Raw genomic sequence first — 22185 nt, forward strand, 5'->3', positions numbered from 1 at the left:
TCTGTTTCCCTTAAACCAGCCCCCGAGTTTCTCTGCCATCCCCAGCCTGGTCTTCCCCCTCTTCCCTCTTGCAAGGAGGAGGAGGAAGAATTGGTTCCGGACCTACGTGTTCTTCTCCTGAGGGGTCCCCCATCCCTGCAGGGTATCCCTGGGTAGGGTGTCAGGGTCCGGCTGTGCTGGCCCCAGGCAGCCAGACAGCAGCACGGGCCACTTCCCCACCTGTGGGGAAGGACGGATGCGCTAATTGGCAGGCAGAGCACCGAGTGGAGGGAGCTGGAGCCCAGCCACATTCGCAGAGATGCACTTTTCCTCACCTCAGCCTCATGGAAGCTGTGCGGCTCCATCTTGGCAAAAGTGCCATCGCATACACAAGGCCATTGTCTCTCTGTTTGGGGTCAAGGAGCAAAACGTAGAAACTCCTTGTTTTCCCTAGGCTTGAGAGAAGACATTTCCAGTCCGGATCCCCTGGGCAGGAATATCCTGCAGCGGAGGGAGTCACACTAGAATGTTTTATGTGTGTGTTTGCTTTACATATGGGGACCAGCCCAGGAGGCTTCCTTCAGCTGAGCCTCTCGGCCACACCTCACACTTACCCTCCACATGCACACAGATGTGCTTTCAGCTTTCGCCGGCTTTCGCAGGCGTTTCTTAGTCTTCTAGTTAGAAAAGAGTGATTTTAGGTGACTTCAATTGGGGTGAAGACTCCCCCACATTATGTCTTCACCTTCTCCCTCACACTGCCCCCCAACTCCTTCCAACCTTGTTCGTTAGTCACCTGTCCTTGGTCAGCCTGCCAGGCACTACCTCTTCCCCGCAGGCCACCAGTTGAAACGGAAAACACCCACAGTTAAATATGGCCCCAGGAAAACAAAGTTAAAGGAATATTAGGTACACAGTCTTTGCTTCTGGAACTTTCTCCAAGTGACTAGAAGAGGCAAGACCTCAGCCCGTATCTCCTGAATAATGAACAGATGGTCCTCCTATTTGGAACAGCCAAGCACAATATTCTCAAGAGTATTCTCGTGGGATGAAGTGTTGGGACAGAGCAGAAGTGTCACGAATGAGCACGGGAACGGGAGACAGGAGACAAGCGTGCATGGGCTGGCTCTGCCAGTCTGTCTCTGACCTTGGGAAATTCCCACTTTGAACCTTGACAGCCTTCCCTGTACAATAAAGAGCTGGTCTTGACAACCATCTCAGCATCAAGCAGAGCGCCAGCTGCAATGTGGGTGCTTGATCAAGGCTTGTTGAAACAGATGATCTTAGTCTGAGATTCCCGAATGGCAGAATCCCACCACAGTGCCGACTGCACAGCAGGTATTCAATCAAAGTGAATTTCTGTGAGTTAATTTTCATGTGGCTGCGGAAAACTGGTGCAGCGTGCTTGAATTACGAATGTATTGTGCAATTCGTAATCAGGGACTTTGGGTGGTGCAGAGGGATGATTCCAGGAGCAGAGGTTCACAGACGGCCCTCTGGTGAGAAGACCTTGGCACAGCCAGAGAGACAAACACACTCTCTTCATCCCACTCAGCCTCTGCCCTCGGCTCCCCACCCTCATGGGAGTTTCGCTAACAGACACTCCCTGGGCAGAGGAGAAAAGATCACAACATGGGCCTGGACACCAGGACTTTCAGAACCAGTGTGGGATGGGAACTCCCTTTTATGGTACAGTGGCCTCTCTCTGAGCAATGCTTCAGGGGAAAGCTGGGTGACTTCTGGATGCCCCCTTAGCTTGCCAGGACAATGGTGACATTCCCATAGTGCAGGTGGGCTGGTTTGAGAAACCCAATACCAGCTATAACCAAATTCCTGGAGAGACGGAAAGAGCATTCATAGAGTTCAGCCTAGGGAACCTCAAGGGTCTTTTGAGAAAGGCTTTGGAGAAGGCAGCACTTGCCTGAGGGAAGGAGAGTGAAGGGGATGAATCGGCTGGGCACATGGTCCAGGCACAGGCTCAGTGAGCGCAGGTGGATGGACACCCCGAAATCTCCATCGCCCACCCGCTGTGAGAACCACAGTGCTGCTGTGCCCTGTAACTTCCAGGGGAGCAGGGGAGTCCTTAATCAAACTTCAGCTTGTCTTTCTGATCCCCCATAGTTGATTGCTACATTTGTGCCTTTTATTATTATTATTATTGCTATTATTATTATTTTTTGAGACGGAGTCTCACTGTCACCCAGGCTGGAGTGCAGTGGCGTGATCTTGTCTCACTGCAAGCTCCACCTCCTGGGTTCAAGTGATTCTCCTCCCTCATCTTCCCGAGTAGCTGGGATTACAGGCAGCCACCACCACGCCCGGCTAATTTTTTTCATTTTTAGTAGACATGGGGTTTCACTATGTTGGCCAGGCTGGTCTCAAACTCCTGACTTCAGGTGATCCACCCACCTTGGCCTCCCAAAGTGCTGGGATCGCAGGAGTGAGCCACCGCACCAGGCCTAATTTTTGTATTTTTGGTAGAGATGGGATTTCACCATGTTGGCCAGGCTGGTCTCGAACTCCTGACCTCAGGTGATCCACCCGCCTCAGACTCCCAAAGTGCCGGCATTACAGGCTTGAACCACTGCACTCAGACCATTTGTGCCTTTTTAAAAATGGTTTTCCAATATTTGTTGCTGACGACGCCATGCAATCCTGAGGACTTGAGCAGTGGAGAGGGAGCAGCAGGTGTGCTGGGCAGATTGGAGAGTGAGGAAAGAGAAGAATCAAATGTGATGATGCTGCTCTGGTCGTAAGGTGTGGGAATATTTCAGTTTCCAGAGCCTTATTTAGGTTTAAGTAATCATCATCTTTCATAATCACAGACCACTTTGTTTTCAGAGCAGGTTGGCACACAGAATTGTATTTTTTCCTTCACAAATTTTCTCTGCACAATAGACGAGGGGAATCTTATTATACTTCTTTAAGAGTTGAGAAACCTGAGAAAGATAGAGATCATGATTAGCCCAGGCTTACTTGGTTAGGCAGCTAGGCAGCAGAGATGCAAGGCTAGGCTAAACCCTTGTCTCCCTATTTTCCAACTTCATGACTTTTGCCATGTTGCTTTGCCCCCTACACTACTGCTTATTATAAATATATGATATATATTTAAAATACAGAATTATTTTTATATAATCAATTAAATATATTCAATATCTATATGTTTAATCATTTAATATTTATGTTTAAATTAATCAATTATTATCAATTAAATATATATTTAATATTATACACTTATATATTTAATTAATTCTCTTTAGGAAAGTCTTCTGGTTCTAGGCCAGGAATTGTCTTTGCAATTCTTTACTCTATTTGGATTGTGTTTATCTCTGTACATAGCATAGGATAAAAATGATGACAGTTAGCCAGAGGTTTTGAGTGCCTACGTATGTTATAACTAATACAGTCCTCCCAGGAGACAGGCCACAGGGAAGCTTTCTGAAGTTAAACAACCAACTCAAGGTCATACAGAGGGTATGGAGAGGAACAGCAGTTCATGGTCGGATCTTTCTGACTCCATATACCACACTGCCTGGCCTCTGGAACTTGACTGCCCCAGCACTCCAATAGCACCTGCCATCACTGAGGGTTTGCAAACCTCAGTCCAATACAGCTGCTGAATCCCCACCTGCACCATTCCATGTCCCATTTCAAATTCAACTATGGGCCCAGAGCTTTCCCTCTCTTTAATCCCACTTGTCTGTTCTAAGAACCAGGTGGTTTTGGTAAAGGTGTTCAGAGACATAAAGTCATGGCAATTCAGTTCTCTGTCTTAGCGGACAGAGTACTAGGACAGGAAAGGGGCTCTGTAGGCCAGCATGTGGCTGTTATATATCCAAAGACCACCTCTTCCAGCCCAACAATCCCCTATGTAGAAAGTCTTATGAATGCCTCTGACAGTCAAAGTGGAGGGTGAGAAGTGCATCAATACCCGGGTACCATGACTGCCTTACCTTAGGCAGGTATGTTCTCAGGACACCAGAATACCCCGTGAAGTCCTCAAGGACTTGGGACACGACTGCTACTCCTTCTTCCCAGGGAGAGTCAGAGGAGAAAGCACAGGTTACTTCAGCGACTGTTAAGTAAGACACCCAATTCTCCTTTAGAAAAAGTGTTCTACTAAGTCGTATGTAGAGCTCCTTGATTAAAAAGAACAGAAAACTAATCCAATAAGTTATTTGTCATGAAGAAGGCTGCAAAGTCCATGAAAAAGGCAACAATGTTTTTCTCACCACTAATCTCCTGCTCCCACTAAAGAAAAAGGAAGGAAAAACCTTCACATGAGCTGGACGTGACATTGATGATCACTACAGAGAATTTAGAACATAATCAGTTAGGAAGGGCTTGAACCTAAATCTAAGTATGGATCATGCTTCTGGATCTTGAAAAAGAAACAGACTTCAAAGCAGAGGTTAAGAAATTTCTGTCTTAGAGGGAGTACCTCCCAATCTAAGGTTGCCTTTAGTTGTTTTAAGCATCTTATATGATAGCTTTATCTTCCTGGTTTCTTAGTAAATTCCTGAAGGTCAGACACAATCTCTCGAATTTCTTTTGTGTCTCACATCTCACCAGTCAATTCAAACCACAAACACGGAAGCAGCTCCATACAGAGGCCTCTGTCTGTTTGAAAAGAAATAATGGCAATGACCAGGATGGTCTTAAACTCTCCACTGGCTGGGTCTTTGTTTTCTCACAGTAAGATGAAAATCTCTCTTCAAGCTCTCTCTGGGTCTAGGCAGGTTAGTTCTCTGGATAAAAGACATGTGGCATCAGAAAAAGAGCACTCGACTTAGAGCCAGACAAGTCATTTGAATTCTTGCAGGGTCACCCACTACTAAGACTTTCTGTGCCTCAGTTTCTTTGCCTGTAAAAGGGAAAGATGATACACGCCTTCCTTATTTCAAACGGTTCTTGTGAAACATAATTCAGACAGCAAATAGGAAAAGAAGACCGTTGTAAATCATAGAACTAAGCTCATAAGGAAGTAGCTTTCTACAGTAGGATGAAGTAGTTGAATGGAGTTTTATATGCAGAGGATCCCACAAAGTTAAAAAAACCGCACAGAAAAAATAAAAAAAGGAGCGATTTCAGATGGCATGGCGTGGGAATGGGCAAGAAACATCTTCCACGTAAACAATGCAAGCTTTAGACTTCTTGGCTGTTAATTACATGAAGAGACCAAGAGACTTGTAAACCCATCTGCTGCATTGTACATGATTCCATACGGTTGAAATCTGATTCTAGCTCTTGGAGAGTGGGTTAAGTAGATGCAATCAGGCAGGAGCACTGTGAATAAAACAATAGAAAGGCACATTTGTATTGTTCTTTACCATTTTCACAGCATTTATGCATATATTATTATCCCATTTCATCCTTATACACAAGTGAAGTAGGTATTAGGTTCTTATTTTTCAAATGAAGAAACTGAGACTCAGGAGAAATAATTTGCTAAAACTCACACAGTTAATAAACAACTCCACTGAAACTCAGGTGTCCTGATCCAAAATTCTCTGCTTCTTCCAAGTTTGAGAAAAATATTATGTTACTTATCTCAGTATATTTATTGTGGGGGAAATCAAGCCCTCTTTGCTTATTGGCAAAAGTGCACTTTGGTCTTCCTATTGCACCATCAAGCTTTGTTGCCCGCACTCCAAATCTTGAAAGTGTTTTAAATATTAATGCCCATCATACAAATAGATTGCACCACAGATTGTAAAGATGCCTAGAATTAGTCCATGAATATAAAAGTCATACAAGCACTATTGCCTTTGATCCTAAGCTTGTACCCTGGGGCCAGCCAAGCAGGGGAGATGTGTACAGTTTGATCTGCATCTTGGATTTCTAGAGGAATCTTGGAGCCTATGTGTAAATGCAAGATTTGTCCCTAGGTGTGGACATAGACCTGCAGCAGACCTCTACCCGTTGGCTAGGATGCCTGAACATTGCTTTCTGGTATGCTATCATATCTCCATGTGTTTGAAATAGTCACTGACCATACTACAGAAGTTCCCTCTGTGATCGGGGAAACATAAGGAGGAATAAATTGGTTGAACATCAAAAGCAGGTCATGAGGACAAGCCCAGCCTCATGCTTTCACTCTCCCTTGCCTCAGCACACACCTGTATCCCTCAGGAGCTAATTCTGTGGAAAGTTAGTGGTGGTTTGTCCTTTTGAACAAGAGGAATGACTCAAGATATGCCAATGTTATATTCTCTTAAATCCGTTTCTCCTTAGATGTTGGGAACCCAGTTGCAATCAAGATGGATTTAGGCAATGAGGACTCTCTCTTCTGAAAACCACAACCACATAAATCAATTGACTTTGTTCAGTGGATTCACCTACTAGGACGCCAATCTCTATTCTTGTAAAATTTTCTCCCCCAGTTTAGGGGTTTCTATACCTGGTTTACTGAGTGATATTTGGAAAATTACTCACACTCTCTGGTCTTGATCTCAAACTCTTGATTTCAAAGTATCTGGAGAATGACAAACATGCTTAGTTTTCCACTGAGCTTTCTATGAGAACTAATCAAGTATTGAGCAACTATTTTGAACTAGCTGTTTTAATTAGTAGAAGAGACCAGTGAGGGGTATAATCCAAGAAAACATCTAATCCAGGAACAACTAAAGAAGCAACAAATCAACGAGGCATAGGATCCTATCATGTTTTCAATTTAGGACTGGACTTAACATGAGGCACAAAAATCATCTAAGACATAATTTTTTGCACCAATGAATTTATAATCAAGCTGTGAAGATAATTCCTTAAGTGAGGTCTACAAAGAATAGCACTAATTGAATTCCACATTGCAATTGTCTTGTAAAGTTATTTACTTATTCCAGTGGTGCTTCCATTGCTCCAGACATTTCTGGCATCCCCTTTAGTTTACTGATGAACAAATTTGAAAGGGAGTGTTGGCACCCACTTCTCTGTAAGGAGAATCTCCTCCCCAATTCCTCCATTGCAAAGAATTTAGGCTGGGGTTAGATCAGAAAGCCCAGGTTATCAGCTTCTGGCTTCTGAAAAGAACACCTGCTTGGTTGGAGGTATCAGGTGATCTAGGAGGAAAAACACAAAATGGAAAGGATTGGTTTCAGGAGACAATGGGAGCAGAGGATCAAAGGGTCTGGGAGGCACCGGCAGGCCTGAGAGTGGGTGAACCTCAGTGACACACACCTGGTGTCATTTTCTAACGGAGATTCCCGATTAGCGGAAAGAGTCAGAAAACAGTTGGTAAATGGAGAGTACTATCTCTTCCCGTGCAGCCTTCTGAACCATAAGCTCTGCAATTTGTTGTTCTGTGGGGGTGCCAGAGCTTGCTTTGCAGATGGACGAACCCTTGGCTAAACTCTAAAATCTGGGGGCTACCGTTTATTTTGCTGATGACTTGAATCCCTCCCCCCTCCCCTTTATTTTTCCAAGAAAGGCTGCTCTTTAAAGATTGACCTGATCAAGTTTCCGGAAAGTTCGATCAACTCTTGATTCCCACTTTGGATAATAGCCTGGTTAAATTTTAATGTTAGGCTGCCCTGTATTCAATTCCATAGCCCACATATTTATTAAGTAACTACCCTGCAAAGGGGCAGACATGCACCGTGAAAGAGGAACCATGAATAATGCATGATGCTTACTCTCAAATACCTCAAATACCTGATTCTCTAATAGTGGAGCTAAAACAAATAACAACAACTGCAATAGAAGGCTGAACATGTTAGCTATAGATGAAAAGTTCAAAGTCCTGGGGCATTTTAAACTGGGAGAGACCATATATGCACAGCGTTGGGTTAGGTAGGGAAGCCATGGCGTTATGACGTAGGAGTGACAGCTGAGATAAGTCTCAAAGGGTTCATAGAATTTTTCCAGTCAGAGATGAGTGTGGTGGCCTTGAAGAAGGTGGTGGGGAGGCATGGGATATAACAGATACAGGAAGTTTGACTACTAGTATGGAAAAAGGAATAGAGAAAGGTGGGCTTGAAAGAGTAGAGTGGGTACAGATTTTGGAGACTCTGAATGCCAGGTTAAGTTTCTGGCATAAAGTAGTGAGGAGTTGGGGAAGGCTTCTGAGCACAGGAATGGTCAGAGTTGTACCTTGGGAGAGTACTCTCATAGCAGCAAACAGGGTAAACTGAAGGAGAAGAAATAGAAGAAGACCATTGCAATGTCCTGGAAGAGGAGGTGTGAGTGCCTGCCTCAGTGAGGTGGCAATTAGGAAGGAGATGGTGCCAATGGAGACACGGCAGAGAAACCTCCTCCACACATCCTCTCCAGTGCAATCCCTGGGTTAAGTGGCTCCTGATACAATGCTTTGAACAGCCAAATAGAATGGAATCTGGAGCTGTCTTGTTTCTAATTTTGTGCCTTAATGACCAGTTGATAAAAACCATCTAATGCCTGACTTAAGGAAGGTCCCAAGTGCTGGGACCCTGTCTGATCAGTCATCTGGCTACTTACGCAGGATATTTTGCCTGTCCGCATTTATGCAAGTCTTGTTTTCTACAATATTTAATGTGCCCTTTTCTGAAAGATTATAGGAAAAGAAGCCAGATATTTGAGGTCAGAGGTTAGAGCTTGACGTACAGGAAAAGAGGGAAATTATAGAAAAACACAAAAGAATTTATAAAAGAAAACAAATTTTCATTGGTTCAAAAAGACAGCTAGGGCCAGGCGCAGTGGCTCACGCCTGTAATCCCAGCATTTGGGGAGGCCAAGGCGGGTGGATCACCTGAGGTCAGGAGTTTGAGACCAACCTGGCTGACATGGTGAAACCCAGTCTTTATTAAAAATACAAAAAAATTAGTTCGGCTTGGTGGCTCATGCCTGTAATCTGAGGCAGGAGAATTGCTTGTACCAAGGAATTGGAGGTTGCAGTGAGCCGAGATTGCGCCACTGCACTCCAGCCTGGTGACAGAGTGAGACTCCGTCTCAAAAATCAAACAAAAAAAGACAACTAGGGGTCCTGGACTATCCAGAAACACGGACACAACGTCCAAGATAATGGGTATACCAATTGATTTTCTCTATTAGATAATTTCCCAATGATGGACATACATTGCAAGATGATTCCACAGGGTAAAAGGATGCGTCTGTGTGTGTCTATGTGCGTGTGTGTGTGCGTGCATGCGTATGCACATGTGTGCGTGCACATGAACATTTGCAAAAAACCATTACCGAAGTTTGTTGCTACTTAGCTCACCATTTCTGATTACACAGCATCCCCCAAGAGGTTCCCTTCCCCCACTACCCATGAGAGAATTAAATTGTTCTAGCTCCAAGACGGTAACATAAGCATCTGCCCATCTATCTCCAGTGACTTATTTACTATGACCTCTCCTTCAACCTACAGGTCAAGGATTCTCTGAAACATAAATCATTAGGTCAAGAAAAAGAGAGGAATTTGTTTAACATAGTGGACTTTTTTCATTGTGCTCGACCAGAGGTTTATACGATTTAGAAAAAGCAATGTTCACTGCCACCTCAGACAAACCTTGACACATCAATGGCTTAATGTTATTGCAAACATTTATTTCTTGCTGACATCAAAGTCCAATAACTGGTGGGTCAAGAGGGCTCTCTGTCTCAGAGCTCTACCATCTGGTGCATGTGCCATCTAAGGCCGCTTTGGTGGAGGAAGAAAGAGCTGAAGGATCTTGCAGGCTGTCTGTAAGGGGCATGCTTCACACAGCTTATCTCACTGTGCTTATTTCATTAGCCAGAAGTCAGCAAGTCCAGGCTCCAACCTCAGACAAGGGAGGCTGGGAATCCACAAGAGCGCATGAATCTTTGGTGCTGCAGAGCTTTTGCTAAAGGGCTTCCTGGTGGTCAGGTGATGCCCAGAGGATCTGTAGGCCACATTCACTCAGCTCTATCCCAACACTGCCCTTGGGATTCCAGCATTCATTGTACCCCTGCCCCCCAGCCCTGCCGTTAGGAGAAAGACTGCAAATGTCCTGTTAAAACCCTTGATAGAAGATATTGCCAAGTCCTGGATGTGGGATGAAGATGAGAATTCTCACCATGGGGTCTGCGCTCTTGACTTTGGTTGTGGGGGGAGGGGAAGCAGAGGAGAGAGAGAGACAGAGACAGAGACAATGGGAGGTGAAGAATGCACAAGCAGCTGAAACATTGCCTCATTGTGTTCCCAGATTCTGAGACTGCATCACTGGCTTCCAGAGCGCCTGTGTGACCTCACTGGATTCCAGTCTCTATATTTGTTCACCATCAGTGCCTCTTACTGTAAATAATTGAAAGGAATATAATAGGGTGAGAATTATTGTTGCCTCCCCCCTTCGCCTTTCATAAAATCTTTTTATATCAGAGGGGTCTGGCCCCAGCCACTCCTAGCTCTATAATTAGTTCTGGGAGCTGTGAGGACTGAGATTTAGCTAATGACATTTCACAGTTCAATCTTGAAGTACCTCAGGCTTTGTGATCTTTTTTGAAGCAAAGAGCTAGGGCTACAGATGAACCTGGGTAATTCGCACTAATAATACGTCAGTCTGTCAGCGGATTCCTAAACTTAACAAACAAGCACGTGAATCCCTCAGGCTGACGTGCTAGTCAGAGGGTCCTTCCCAGCTTTCATGCTCCCTGAGCAGATGAGAATGGGTTTGGTTTCATCAGTCACAGCTGGTGGGTTTTCATTATCTTCATTCTCTCATGTCTGCCTTGGCCATCATTGAGCTACACACATCTTAAAGCAAAGTATTCTCTGCCCTGAGACACACTAGTTCTTGAAGTGCTCTCGACTGCAGGAGAACCTGAGGGCCCTCACAGAGCCTTTGGAGCATATGGTTATGAGGCCTGGGCACACAGCGAGACACGTAGTTGTCACTATCACCCAGTACAAAAACACTCAGAGGGGCTCATGAGAATCCTGTCTTCAGAAACTGAGGCTCCAAGACTTTCAATGACTTGTAAGTCTGTTCTTTCCTGTCCATCTTCTCTCTTCTCTAGCACACTTCCCCTCTCTCTCTCTCTGGAAGTTACCTAGATCCCTTCTCTTGACCTCCAGACGGGTCAATATTTCCCTGCCTTTGCCCATACTCTTACCTCTGACGATGTGCCCTTCCCACCTTGTTCCGCTGAACTTCCTCGCTAAGGCCCAGTGCAATCATTTCTCATCTTTGAAGTCTCCTTGACTTTATCCCTTCGAAACCTAGTTTTCACTCCTTCTTTTGTGCCTCTTATACTTAGCTTTATTTCAGCAATAATCACACTGTGATATAACAGCGTATTAACTGTCTTTCTCTATCACATTACAAGCTTGAGGGAAGGCACTGTCATCCTCATCTTAGTATCATCAGAGCCCAGGTGATTTAGACACATAGCAGATAATCAATACAAGTTTTGTGAGTGAATAAGTATAAAAGTGTTGACCCTTTCCCTATGCACAAAGATAACTTTAAGACTGAGAAAGACAACAAATGTAGAATGCTTGGGATGCTTTAGAAAAAGCGGGGTGGGGGGATCACTAATCAAATATTATTTTGAGACTTCAAGTCTCCATTTGTCCTTATCGCCCAGGACACACCGTGAGGACAGGCAATTGCAGTTTCATGCCAGGCCCTCCACCTTTCTTCTGCTGTTTACACTGGATCAGAAGGTGGGGCAAGAGTCTGATTGCTGGGGTATTTGCAGAGCTGCTGTAAAATGAAACAGTCTCCATGGCTGAGAAGCCCTGTGGCCAGGGTGAGCCACACTTCACCTCGTCCTGAAGCTATTGTGCTTGGATATTAATAGCACCAGGCAGTGTTGTCTGTGTGGGCAAGTGCTGCTTTTTCCGAGCTGTGTAAAGCCCCCCATCTCCCAGAGACAAAGTGCTCCGCAAATAACTGCAGCATATTCTGAATTCCTCTGGGCAGGGAGCTTTGGGGATAATTAGCAAGGCAAGGAGGAGCAGGGGTTTAGACAGAGCACCCAATACCGACAGCTCCTGGCAGCCCGCAGCTTGGGGTGGGGAGTGGGTAGGGGCTAGAGTGCAAGGAGCCCGGGTAGATAGAGAAAGTCGGCTCTTCTAGATTTCAAGCCGGCCTCTAAAAGATGCCAGCTGGAGATCTCAAGCAAATCACTGAAATGTGTTCAGTCCTTTTTCTTCTGGATTGGGGTTCTGCTGATTTCATAGCTTGTTTTGATGAGCAAATTGAAGAAAATCTTGTGAGAGCCATTTACAGATTGCAAAATGATATCTCAGTTTCAGGGAAAATGATGATAATGGTGATGATGACAGTAGGGGCTTGTTAGGAGAGCGTGTCCTAGGAAACATAGTGGGTCCTCTTCACGGTGACCATCTCTGGAAATCAGCAAGGAATAGGAACTAGGAATGGGGTTTGCACGCTGTTTTCACACGCCTCTCTCCAGGCCCGATGTCTTAGACTTCCCTGAACACAGTGACCCACCCACACTCAGCAGAAACTTCATACCTTCTCTAGAGGGAGTGTTTCTTTCACCCCTACACACATTTTTGTAAAATAGGGCCTCACTCTGTTGCCCAGGTTGGAGAGCAGTGATGTGATTGTAGCTCACTGCAGCCTGGACCTCCCTGGCTTAAGCGATTCTCCCATTCTCCCATCTCAGCCTCCCGAGTAGCTGGGTCCACTGGTGTGTGCTACCATGCTAGGCACATTTTTAAAAATTAAAAATGTTTTAAATATTAAAAAAAAAATTTTTGTAGAGACAGGGTTTCCCTATGTTGCCCAGGTTGATCGCAAACTTCTGGGCTCAAGCTGTCGTCCTGCCTCTGCCTCCCAAAGGGCTGGGATTACAGGTATGAGCGTATGACCTACTTAGCCCAGCCCACAATCTTTTGTTTTTGTTTTTGCTTTTTTTTTTTTTTTTTGACTAGTAAGAACATTTTTCACTAACAACTAGTTCAAAAGAAACCTGATGAAATGGATCTCTCTGTGCTTCACACCATTCTTTTTCTCTGTGTCTCCTGGACCAGACTGACATTTGCCCACTTACTAGGTGTGTAATCTTGGGAAGTGACTTCATGTCTTTGTCCCTCAGTTTCCTCATCTATGAAATATCCCGATAACAACAATATCTATACATGGCAGTGAGAAGAGTGCCTGGTTTTTGGTAAGAGCTCAATGATGTTAACTGACAGTGTACACCTTCCCCCATCACCTGAGTTGATACAGTCCTATTGCCTTTTAGGAGGTCTGGTGTTGATTTTTGCAGTGGGGTAACTCAGAGTGACACGGATCTCCTGACTACTTCACTTGGAGGAACTAAAAGGAACGGAAGGGAATCAGGCTCTCTACCGAGCCCTGCTTAGTGGAGTCTTCACTCTGACAAACAGGAAGCAGAAGTAGCTCAATGGCCCACGGCTTTTCCTCTAGCAGCAGTCTCTGTGGACCTGGCCGACTTCAGAGTGAGAGACTGACTACAGCACACTCACACATCTCAGTGAGGAAGACTCCTCGGGTTCCTGTGCCTGGGGAACAAAGAGTGTTAGGCATGCGTGGGTTTCCTAAGTTTTCCTTAACAAAGGGCCTCTGACAGGGCAGCCTAAACAATGGAAATTTATTGTCTCACAGTTCTGGAGGCTGAAACCTGAGATCAAGGTGTAGGCAGAATCATGCTCCCTCTGAAGGGGCTGGGAAGGGTTTGTTCCAGATCTCTCTCCTAGCTTCTGGGAGTTCCTTGGCTTTTAGCTGCATAACTCCAACCTTCACATCATTCTCCCTGACTGCACACACTTCCCTGTGTCTAAATTTCCCCATTTTATAAGGACCCCTGTCATGTTGAATTAGGATCCGTCCTAATGAACCCATTTTAACTTGATTACCTCTGTCAAGACCCCATCTCCAAATAACGTCGCATTCTGAGGTAGCGGGAATTAGGACTCCAACGTACTGGTTTTGGGAGACACAGTTTAAACCATTACAGGGATGCCATCCCCTGGACCCCCATTTTGGAAAAAAAAAAAAAAAGAACCTTACAGGAAAGATGGACTCTCTCTCCCGTGTTATAGACAAAGAAACTGAATCCTGAGAGGTTAATGAAAAAGAAACAAGTATGAAGTCTCAGGTCTCCAGACTAGAATTCCCAGACAGAAAGAGCCCCCACTTCTGCTGTGGACCTCAGCAAGCACTCCACACCTGAGTGCATTTGATCACCTGAGGAGCTGGACAGAATTCAGATTTCTCCTGTTGTACATCACCCCTAGTGAGTCAGGAACTCTGGGGATAGGATGTAGATATGTATTAAACAGGCCCACCAGGTAACCTCCTGCTCACTATGGTTCCAGAAACTTCTTCCTGGTATATAGATAGTGGTTCAGGGTGTTATCGGTGGCATAGATTGGAAATCAGAGTGAAACAGGGGAGATTAGAGGCAGCTGTGGCTCCCAGGGCTGTCTGATGGATTCCAACATCTGCTTGCATGAGAAGCCGAATTCAGGCCTGCAGCAAAGCCCTAGATATTTTCCACTGCCACATTTTCCTGGTGGCTTAAGAATGACAACTATGTGCAGTGACTGTGACCACAGATTTGAACTGAGGTTGGAAGAGTGTGGGAATTTTAGAACTAGACACCCCCTGCATATGAACCCTTTTGGCCACAGCTTTTGTGGGTCCCCTCCTCAGACCTAAGCTAAGACTACAGGGGAACTTGGGTGTGTCACAGGAGAGCCTATTGTTCCACTACTAGGTATTTACTCTGAAATTACCCTTTGTATTCGTATGAGTACCTGTTTAATGGGTACACACTGACTCGTTGGACCTGAAGAAAAACCAATCCAAGTGCATCATTCTGGGAAAGAGAAATAAGGATGCTCAGGCATGGTCAGACACCTGCATCTGGAAAAGTAAACAATGAGGAAGATCACTTGGCCCTGGACAAAAAAGGACGAGGGCTACTTTAACCTGATCCTCCAGGATCTCTAACTCCAAAGCAACAACGCTGCCTTGGGGAACTCCCCTGTCTAGCGCCTTTTATGGCTAGGCTTCCATATTTCAGGATCAAAGCAGGCAGAAAGGAGAGAGTCAGCTGATGCATCGCACACTGATATAGCTCTTTTCTGTGGTTGCAGAAGCTTACAATTCCCTACAGGGAGATTAGCTCCATTCTACTGAGAAACAATCTGCTAGGTAAACAAGGCAAATAGTAGGATGCTCCCTCCACTAATGGAATCAGGTGGAACTCCACTGACATAGTCAGAATTTTGATATGGAGAATCCAAGGCAAAGGAGAGACCAAATTGCACTGGCCTTGGGAAGCTGCATCCCTTTGCTTTTGTGTCTGTATTCCTTTCACTTCGGGGGAGGTGGTAAAAACATTTAACGTTTGTAATGATGTTTGACTTTTCAATGCAGAATTAGTAGGAGGAAATGAGTATGGGACTCAAAATTTCTTTGGAGGAATAATAGAGTGGATAACCCATGCATGAGTGGCAAGGGGGAGCTGCCCACATCTGTGCCAGCCTGGCTGTGGAGGGTACGGAGAAATGCCAGCATCTAAGAGAAACTGCCTCACCGTGTCATCTCTGGATTGGTCTGTTTCATGATACCAGACATTTGCTATGTTTTCTGTTGTCAAAGGAATGCATTAATAACAATGGTTAACCAGGATTGTTTTTGTTTAGGTGTGAATGGTCCGTTCATTTTCTGACATGCACAGTCAGAGTGACTTTTTTAGAAGTACCAGAAGAAAGCCCAGAATAATCTCTGATTTACATACACAGAGCTGTTTGCTCAAAGACACACTATGGATTTCCCATGCAATTTCAACTGCAACAGAACAGTGGGGAAAGAGACAAAAATTGGTATCATTTCTGTCTTATAGGCAGAAAAATCAAGGTTCCATTTCTTGCTGTGAAGGTCCATAGAAATGGAAATAGAACCGTACTCTCTAGTATCTGTATCCACCCTTGTAGGTTCTGGGCTCCAATCAAGGATAAAGTGCAACAAAAATGAGGTACATTGGTCACCAGGAAGCAGTTTCCAAAAACGATCACTCTGGGACTCTGATTAAAGAAGGGTTACCGTTGTTGCAGTTGTTGCTTTTAAAAATGTGCTTATCAGAAGAGAGGATGCTCATGTTTCTAGATTAGATGAGGCAGAGTCCAGAGGTGGGTTGTAGGGGAGGATGGGATTAGATGACTTCCCGCGGTCTCTGGATCCTCTTCCTCCACCATTCAGAATACAGAAGTATCGAAACCTCAGTGACCGCAGCCTCCCGAACGTTGATCATTAACATGATTAATCTGCGGGAATGCCTGTAGTCTTGTTTAGAACAGGGCCAAGCAAAGTGACTGATTGTTATCATTATCAGTAGCACTATTTGCAATTAGTAGTAATTGCATGCTCATCTTTGGAGATCTTTTGGAGGTAATTGAATCACACTACTTAAGAATTCAGTCCCTTCTGTCCGCCTCTTTCTTTTTTTCGCTCCATCCTCACCCCATGCCTGGAAAGGAAAGGCGAGCAGTTAATACTGATCAGGTCATTATGCTTCATTGAGATTTATGAAATAAAGTGTTCGAATACATGGTCACATGTTAGCTCTTCAACATCTTTGCTATTCAGTAGCCGGTATATGCTTAACTCTTAGGGTTCCAGGTCAATTACTGGTTATGAGCTTCCTACTTCTAGGAATATACTAGGTCTTTAATCGAGAACCATAAGCTGAAAAGACTTAGCCCACAAAGGTAACATGGAACTCACCTACGTGTGTGGATGTGTAGATGAACCAGACTTGAAATTCTGAGCTCTGGGCTCTTAGGTCAATGCTCTTCCTGGAACACCTTGCTACTTTTGCAAAATGATGCTCCAAGTCATCCACAGCACGTCGGCACAATCCTTGAACCTGTCCCTCTGTCACCAGCACCCTGGATGGCACACAGGACGTATTAACAGTGTCTGTATTAACAACTCGAGCACCTTTCCCATCAGGCATAGTCTGCTTTGAGGACCAACGTCTTCCTTACTAGCTCACTGATTAATAAGTACTTACTGAACACCTACTGTTTGCTTCAGCCTGAAAACCTGTTTGGCACACCTACGGGGCATTAGGCATGATGCTGTGTCCTAGGGCTATGAAGTTAATAAGACTCAGTCACTTCCCATGCCAAGAATCCAAGGAGACCAGGACAAGTACACAGGTATGAACAAAGGCAAGTGCAATATGCATGAATGTGCCTGAAGATGAGCTACTTTAATAGTGTTAGATTAGAAACAGCTAAGTCTACAAAAGTAGACAGTTTAATTAATTCATGCCACAGATATATTTATTAGTGTCAGCTGTGTCCCAGCACAGCACTAATTACTGGTAGTATGATACAACAAATATAGTCTCTGCTGTTTCCCTCATGTATGTTACATTCTAGTAAAGAGACAGATCTCTTTACGAGTCCTTGAGAGAGGGCTGCAGAAGCCAACTCCTGGAACTGATGAAAAATGAACAGCTAATGACCCGATTACCTAAGAATTTACTACAAAATAGGACTTACATAAGTAAAAATAAACCTGTTTAATCATAGCTAAGCATTCAAATTTATTTTGAAGAAAGGTGAAACTACACAACATTTCAATAAATGTGAACATCAAGATATAGATTGTGTTTGTCCTTCTTTTCTTTTTTCTTTTTTTTTTTTTTCCTGAGATGGAATCTTGCTCTGTCGCCCAGGCTGGAGTGCAGTAGCGCCATCTCAGCTCACTGCAAGCTCCGCCTCCCGGGTTCACACCATTCTCCTGCCTCAGCCTCCCAGGTAGCTGGGACTACAGGTGCCCGCCACCAGGCCCGGCTAATTTTTTTGTATTTTTAGTACAGACGGGGCTTCACCGTGTTCGCCAGGATGGTCTCGATCTCCTGACCTCGTGATCCACCCACCTCGGCCTTCCAAAGTGCTGGGATTACAGGCGTGAGCCACCGCACCCGGCCTATATGTCCCTCTTAATGTTATCTTTTATTTATCTGTTTGCTTATTTTTTTGAGATAGAGTGGTGGCGTGATCACGGCTCTCTGCAACCTCTGCCTCTCGAGTTAGTGCGATTCTCATGCCTTAGCCTCCTGAGTAGCTGGGATTACAGGCGTGTGCCACCACACCCGGATAATTTTTGTATTTTTTAGTAGAGACAAAGTTTCACCATGTTGACTAGTCTGGTCTTGAACTCCTGGCCTCAAGTAATCTGCCCCATTCTACCTCCCAAAGTGCTGGGTTTACAGGCATGAGCCAATGTGCCCAGTCAATGCTATTAATAACTTTTACTATTAACATTTGTTGAATATATGAGAGAGTGATATAAGATTTAGTCTTACATCTGAGTACTGTTTATCTGAGTGTCTGTCATGGTACCTGTTCCCAGGAAGTATGCAGTCTCGTAGGAGAGGTGTATACACCTCTCGTAGGAGAGGTGTATACACACAAAAAGTAACAAAGCAATAAAATAACTGCAGCCTGTATTGAATGTATTAGGGAAACAAATAGAATGCTGTGATATGAGAGAGAACAGAGTACCATTATTAAACAGTGCTGGCACCGGAGCTAGGCTGTCACGGTTTGAATCCCACCTCTATCACTTGTCAGCTGTGTGACCTTGAGCAAGTTATCTAACTTCTCTGTGCCTCCATTACTTCAGTAAATAGAGAATACAGTTTCTCTGAGAACTAGATGAGTTAATATTTGTGATGGGCTTAAAATGTGTCTGGTCCAAAATAAGTATGATGTACTAGCAGAGCTGATAATGCAGGGACCCCTGAGAGTGAATTTCTGTCTTATCAAATTAATTCCAAATCGGACAATTTCGCAACGAGGGGTGTATACTTTCAGGGACAGTGATGTGCTGGAGCCAGCTTGTTCTAGTCCACAAAAACCAATTTTTCTCCCCTCTTCTCCAAACACTGCATTCAGTGACTTCAAACACGTCCCCCAGACTATGCATTCACTGATAGCTTGAGATTGGCCACGGCAGGAGCATTCATACCACGAAATTGATAAACGCTACCTGTCAGTCAGGGCTTTTCTTTTTTCCTCAAAGAACTGATTGTTAAATATTTACCAGCACACCACTAGTACATCTGTTTAATAGAGGGTAATGGGGAGCTGGAGTTCTTCCCAGTAGTTCCAGACTGATTACATCTATCATGATGTATTTGTGAAATACGTATTTGTTAAGAAATTTTAAAACACCCCATGTACATGTGTCTATTACACCAGACCCAAAGGCACTAGGACTCATTTGCCAGGAAACTGGCAATGCCATGGAAAGACAAGGCTGTGATGACTGCCATTCATCATGGGCCACAAAAATAAGCTGTTCATCAGCTGAATACTCTCTCTTGACAAAGCAGGTGCAATTTGGGTAACTTCTGCTCAGAGCGGGCGTGTCTTGGGACAGGGCTGCAGGAGCCAACCTCTGCACCTGATGGAAAATGAAGCACACATTGACCCAATTACTTAAGCCATCACTGTCAAAATAGAACTTAACATAAGAATAAACCTGTTTAATCATCAAGTACTCAAATTTATTTTAAAGAAAGGTAAAACTACAATAAATATTAAAATAACATTTCCATAAATGTAAATATCTAATGAAGTATTAAAATCATATTTAAAAGAATGTAAACACCAAGGTACAGATTGTGCTTTTTCCCGCTTAACATGATCTATTAAAAACTATTACTATTTCACATTTATTGAATATTTATTAAATGTCCATCTTTTGAGTGTTTTATTATGTGTTAACTCATTTAATGCTGAAAAAACCCATAAGGGAGTTACTACTATTGTTATTATATTTTTATATTATTTATATAATAATTTATATTATTATTATTATCCATTTTACCAACAAAAAAATTGAGGCCCCCAAGAGATTAAGTAACTGGCTCAGGGCTTTCAGCTGGTAAATGTGCGAACCAGGACATAAGACCGGAGTATCTGACTTCAGCACCTTTGCACTGTGCCAGTGGTGATCATAATGCCGAAAGAGCGAATCCCGAAGGCCATAATCCCAAATGTTGAAATCCCAAAAATCAAAATCCCTAAAGTCTAAATTCCTAAAGTCTAAAATCCCCACTTAAATCCCCAAACCATGACAGATTAGGAATTGGGTGCCACCAGTGTTTCTAAAAGTACATTTCTTTTTTTTTTTTTTTTTTTGAGACGGAGTCTTGCTGTGTCGCCCAGGCTGGAGTGTGGTGGCGCGATCTCGGCTCACTGCAAGCTCCGCCTCCCGGGTTCACGCCATTCTCCTGCCTCAGCCTCCCGGGTAGCTGGGACTACAGGCGGCCGCCACCACGCCAGGCTAGTTTTTTGTATTTTTAGTAGAGACGGGGTTTCACCATGTTAGCCAGGATGGTCTCGATCTCCTGACCTCGTGATCCACCCGCCTCGGCCTCCCAAAGTGCTGGGATTACAGGCGTGAGCCACCGCGCCCGGCCTCTAAAAGTACATTTCAAGGAGTTACCAATAAAGTCTGTTTTTTCCATTTTTTCCATTTGCTTTTCATGGAAAATTCAGATGAGTGGATCGGCTATGTGATCAGGCAATGACAAAAACTTCAGTTAAAAATGCATTGTTTGCCTGATGAAATTCCAGGAACTTTTAATGAATTAAAGCTGCATTTGCCTGAAGAAGCCAGCAGAGTTACTGACAGGTTGGAAAATAATTATATGCATGGTAGAATAAGAAGTCGCTTACCCAAGGCTGTTGCTGTTCCATCATCAGTATTGTTTCTGCCATATTTGTGGTATGTACAGGAGTGCGTGCAGCATGAATTTCCACATACTGAAAACAACACAGAAACACGGCATAAAAGATGCGTAAATTTAATAGAAAATGCTTATGTCAGTGTATATTGAATCACAGAAGAATTTCAAAAAGAGTAGCACCATGTAGACAATAAATGTGAACCTATTTCCCAAGGAGACCCCTGCTATAAAAGATAAAAAGCAACTATTAAAGCAATGCAAGGCTTCAAAATGTAGTTAATACTTGTGAAAAGCAACGAGCTCTTACAGACCACCTCCGTGCAATTGCCATAATCTATCCCTGTAAGACTTTTTCGTGTGTTGAATTTTCATTTAATTTTTCTTTGAGGGGGAAGGATTTTTTTTCTTTTTGTAGTTTTTTTTCTCCACTATTTTAAATTGTTAGCATTACTTTTTACATTCACTTTTTACATACTTCTTACATTACATTTTACATTCACTATGTATTTCACTTTCGCATTGTTTCCAGCACTGGAGGTATAAACGGTGTAAAGACATTTGGAGAGTTCTAATTCGTTTTATGCATTTTTGGCAAATTTGACTCCATGAAAATACATTATCATAATGTTAACTTTGTGTGCAAACATTATGCATACACATAAGAATGTTGAAATTTCCTCTATAAATGAAGAGATATCCTTTCTGTATATCTCCATTTCGGAGAGAGAACATTTTGTGATATCTGCCCTTTGGGCAACTGCGTATGTTGTTTATGACCCATTGCAGTTTTTGATGGGTCTTGTCAAAAGGCTTAGGCTGTCCATTACAGGATTTCAGATGGATCACGTTTATATAAGCAATTTCTTTATGAATGTGGTTCATCTGTTATAGCCATTATATCCATGCAACTGTCATTAGTATACCTGAGAGTTCATGCTTGCAAAAAATATGTATGTTATCATTACATATTTTATTGTATACAATGGTCTATGAAATGTTCTGCCATGCTTTTATGTTTCTCAAATAAATTCCCCATTAAAATGTAAATATATGTCTTTTAAAGAATTTTTATGGTTACATTTTACAGTTATATTTTTGAGATTTTGATCTTTCCAGATTTCAACATTCAGGATTATGGCATTTGGGATGGTATCTTTCTGCATTATGGCCCAAACTCTCACTATGCAATGCCACCTCTCAAATGTTTTTCTCCAATGCAAACAAGAGAACAAATGTCATTTCTATTATTGTGATACAACTGGTACTGGAGAAATTATATCTGCAGGCAACAGTACTTCCTAACACTGAATCACGGAACATGGCACTCTTATCCAGACACAGGCAGTGCTGAGCAGGGTCTGGGCCACCTAGGGAGTAAGAATCAAGATGGTCCCCACCCTCAGGGTTGTGCTAGTGCAGAGCTGGCCCCAAAAGTGGGTGCCTCCTTAAATTTTGCTCCCAAGTCCTGGTCCTAGTGCTGGGCCACCACAGGCCCATGGGCCTCCTTGGTTTCATAAGCATACTTGCCAAAAAAGAAGACTACAAAAGCCA

At 43.7% G+C, this 22185-nt stretch overlaps 1 long non-coding RNA gene across 1 annotated transcript; it reads right to left on the reverse strand.

The window, feature by feature from the left end:
- Window positions 1-4989: 4989 nt before the first annotated feature.
- Window positions 4990-10080, reverse strand: LOC111555934. The gene is made up of 3 exons (XR_002735678.1): window positions 9993-10080; window positions 6813-7037; window positions 4990-5265 (listed from the first exon to the last, which is right to left on the reverse strand). It is a non-coding gene; the product is annotated as an uncharacterized LOC111555934 (long non-coding RNA).
- Between the last annotated feature and the right edge of the window lie 12105 nt (window positions 10081-22185).

This window comes from Piliocolobus tephrosceles, chromosome 10 (assembly GCF_002776525.5).
Source record: "Piliocolobus tephrosceles isolate RC106 chromosome 10, ASM277652v3, whole genome shotgun sequence".
NCBI classification, from domain to species: domain Eukaryota; kingdom Metazoa; phylum Chordata; class Mammalia; order Primates; family Cercopithecidae; genus Piliocolobus; species Piliocolobus tephrosceles.